Source organism: Trichechus manatus, unplaced genomic scaffold (assembly GCF_000243295.1).
Source record: "Trichechus manatus latirostris isolate Lorelei unplaced genomic scaffold, TriManLat1.0 scaffold00122, whole genome shotgun sequence".
NCBI lineage: Eukaryota > Metazoa > Chordata > Mammalia > Sirenia > Trichechidae > Trichechus > Trichechus manatus.
In genome coordinates this window covers 4023542-4026928 of record NW_004444058.1, presented here as the reverse complement: position 1 = coordinate 4026928, position 3387 = coordinate 4023542, and the positions used below count along the sequence as shown (strand labels likewise).

The 3387-nt window shown below is 50.7% G+C and overlaps 1 protein-coding gene across 1 annotated transcript in view; it reads right to left on the bottom strand.

The window, feature by feature from the left end:
- Window positions 1–3179, bottom strand: part of GATAD2A (GATA zinc finger domain containing 2A) — an 82928-nt gene extending 79749 nt beyond the window's left edge. The window contains exon 1 of the mRNA XM_004384364.2: window positions 3133–3179. The gene's annotated coding sequence lies outside the window, so the exon portion shown is untranslated. The remainder of the gene's footprint in view (window positions 1–3132) is intronic.
- Between the last annotated feature and the right edge of the window lie 208 nt (window positions 3180–3387).

The following is a 3387-nucleotide window of genomic DNA, read 5'->3' as shown; positions in this document are numbered from 1 at the left end:
TTGATGGGCACCTAGGTTATTTCCCTCTTTTTTGCTATTGTGACCAGTGCTGCAATGAACGTGGGTGTGCATCTATCTATTTGTGTGACAGCTCTTATTTCTCTAGGATATACTCCAACGAGCAGGATAGCTGCTGGCCTTGACAGAATTTCAGGCACTTCCTGGTCTGGGAGTCCAGGCCAGAACCTAATCTCCCAGGCACAACAACCAAACATGTGCCAGGCACTATGCTAGAGACCTCCTGTTCATTCTCTTGATTCATTCATTCACTTGTCTACCAAGTAATCTCATCACTACGCACCTCCAGACACATTCACAGAGATGCATTCCCTCAAATACTTAGTATGTGCTGATTTTGTGCTACAACTTGTTCAAGGCCACACAACCTGAACTAGGAAGGGCAGAACCAGGTCTTCTGAATTCAAAGCTCCCCCTCCCCTTTTTCACGCCCCACTCTGCTGGTCCTATGGGTTTCATTTAAAATAATAAAAACCAGCCCGTTACTTCTTTGCCTTCATTTCAGTATACCATGACCCCTTACCACCACACAGAGCCCAGAGCTCCCCACCATCTTTCCCCTTCCCCTCAGGGCCGTGACTCTAGCTGACCGGGAAGCGCAATCAGGTCTGTAGCAGCCTCCTGCCTGGACTTGACTCCACGAGGAGCAGAGGGCCCCAGAAATTCTCAAGCGCTTCTCCATAGAAGAAAATAGCTCGAGTTGAAACTTGTGTCCACATGGTCCACTGACAGATTTAGAACTCAAATTATAGCCTCAGCAGAAGCCTTCACAAAGGACTCAAATTAAGCAAGACACAGATGGAAACGAACAGGAGAGACACAGCCTTAAATCAAACTGTAAAGTGAACTGCAGTTCTAGCACAGTCAGAGGGAAGAACTTGTTGAAATGCTAACCAAACAGGAGTTCAGAGTATATTTCAGAACTCCACTTCAGGCCAGTTTTCCCCACAATTTTAGCTTGAGACTTGCGCTTGGACATGAAGTGGTTACAAGTTACTCAGGTTTCAAACTGAGTTCATTCCTATCCTTTGGACCATCTCTCAATGCCAGCATTCATCTACTTGGGCTCCAGAGAACTCTGAGTTTGGCAAAACAGATAAAATTAGCTACCGAAGTGAACTTGGAATCCAGGGTGGCCCATTAAAAAAAAAGTACACACGAGATTTGCAAAGGCCACATAAAAACTTCCTTTGGGCCAGGCTGAAGTCACCAAAAACTTACAGAAATGTAGTCAAATCTTCTGTCTCTTGCCTTCCTTTCACCCTCCCTGGATCTAGGGTGACCCATTTCCTGCTTCTTGTCCTGCCTTTCAAACCAAAGAGTGGCCCACAAACTGGGGGTCCTCAAGAGATCAAGGGGTGAATCAGAGGGCATAGGAGAGAAAATGTAGCAGGGAAGACCTAGAAGAGCGTTTTCTTCTCCTTTCTGGGGGGAAGGGGAGGTGAGCTACTGAGTTAGGCTAAGCAGAAGGGAGGCAGAGGGACAGGAAGTCAGGTCCTGTGGCCTGACAGTGTGATAATGGGAAGACAATGCGCCCTCCCTATTCCTCCTTCTTCCACACTGGCCTGACAATACTGTGGTGGCCCCCTGGCTGAAAAATGAAGCAACCAAGGGGTCACCTGGCAACAGCTCCTGCTCCCCCAAATCTAGCAGGTCCTCAAAGGGCAGGAGAAAACAGGACTCTCTGCCTCTACGTCTCCCAACCTCCCTTCCAGTCAGAAAATCCTCCAGGCCCCTAGAAGGCAAGGCAAAAGTCCAGAGAAGACCCCCAGCCTGGCAAGAAAAGAAAACTGAAGCAGGGTACACATTTCTTGTCTTTCCCTCCACAATGCAGGGAAGGGGATAACACAAACAGAAATAGGAAAACCTTGAATTTGGGGACTAAAAGGAGAAATGAGGGAAGACTCTCCTTAGAGAATCAGGAGGGAAGATTCAGGAAAGGGGAGCCCTTTCAGGCAAGTGGGAGGGGAAGCCCTTGAAATGCAGGGAAGAAGAGGGATCCAAGGTGTCTCCCATCAGGAGAGGGACATGTTGGAAAAGTGGAGGCACGCTTCACAGATATGAATATCTCATGAAAGTGGGACATCTCAAACTAGAGGGAAAAACTCTGAAGAAGCAGGGGACTCCTTGGAAAATTCTAGTATCCACAGATTAGTAGCGAATTCAACAGAAATGTATATTTTGGAGTACACCTCAGTGGGAGTACTCCTCAGACTAAGGATCCTGTCAGAACTAGGGACATTTCAGAGTAGCTGAGGGTCCTCAGAGAAGTTGAGACATTCACCAAAAAGAAAGGGGCCCTACTGAAAGTGGGACAGCTCAGAGAAGGACTGAACAACAACATCTTAGATTAGTTGGGGGACACTTTAGGGAAAGAAGAGGCCACCCAAAAAAGTGAGAGACAGAAAAGCAGAGAACATCTCAAAAAAGCAGGGGAAAGGAGACCTCTAAAAAGTGGGAGACAACTTAGAAAAGCTAAAGTGCAAAAGGAGACACATTAGAAAAGTGGGACACAGCTCAGAGAAGCAGGGATCCCCTCAGAGAAGGAGGGGGCCCTCAGAGAAGCAGAGGTCCCCTTGGAGAAGCGGGGGGTCTCCTTAGAGAGACTGGCTCCCCTTGAGAAGCAGGGAGTACCCCAAAGAAGCAGGAAGTCTCCTCAGAGAGGAGGGGGTCTCCTCAAAAAGATAGGGAACCTCAGAGATGTAGGGATCTCCTCAGAGAAATGGGGGTCCTCTCAGAAAAGCTAAATCTCCTCACAAAAGTGGGGTACCCTCACAGAAGCAATCTCCTCACAGAAGTGGAGGTCTCCTCGGATAAGCGGGGGTGCCCCTCTGAGGCCAGGGTCTTCTCACAGAAATGGGGGTCCTCTCAGAGAGGCCGGGGTCTCCTAACAGAAGGATGAGTCCTTCACAGGAGTGGAGTCTCTCACAGAGGCGAGGGTCCCCCAGAGTAGCCAGGTCTCCTCAGAGAAGTGGGGGAGTCCTCCCATAGAGGCCTAGATCTCCTCACAAAAGTAAGGGTCCTTCACGGAAGCGAAGTTCCTACAGGGCGGGGGTTCCCCGAGAAACCTGAGGCACCAGGAGGCGGGGACTCCCCCCGCGGCCCCTCACTCACCGAAGTTGTTCGGTGCTTCGGCTGGCGGTGGCGCGGTGGGGTGGCCTCGGGCGGCGCGGTCCGGTCCGGTCTGGTCGCGTCCCGCGGCAGCGGCTCCCTCAGGTGGCGCCTGCGGCGGCGGCGGCGGCGGCGACGACAGGACGACAGGGCGACCGCCCGACCCAGTGCGCATCCATTTGTCCGTTGATGGGCACCTAGGTTATTTCCCTCTTTTTTGCTATTGTGACCAGTGCTGCAATGAACGTGGGTGTGCAT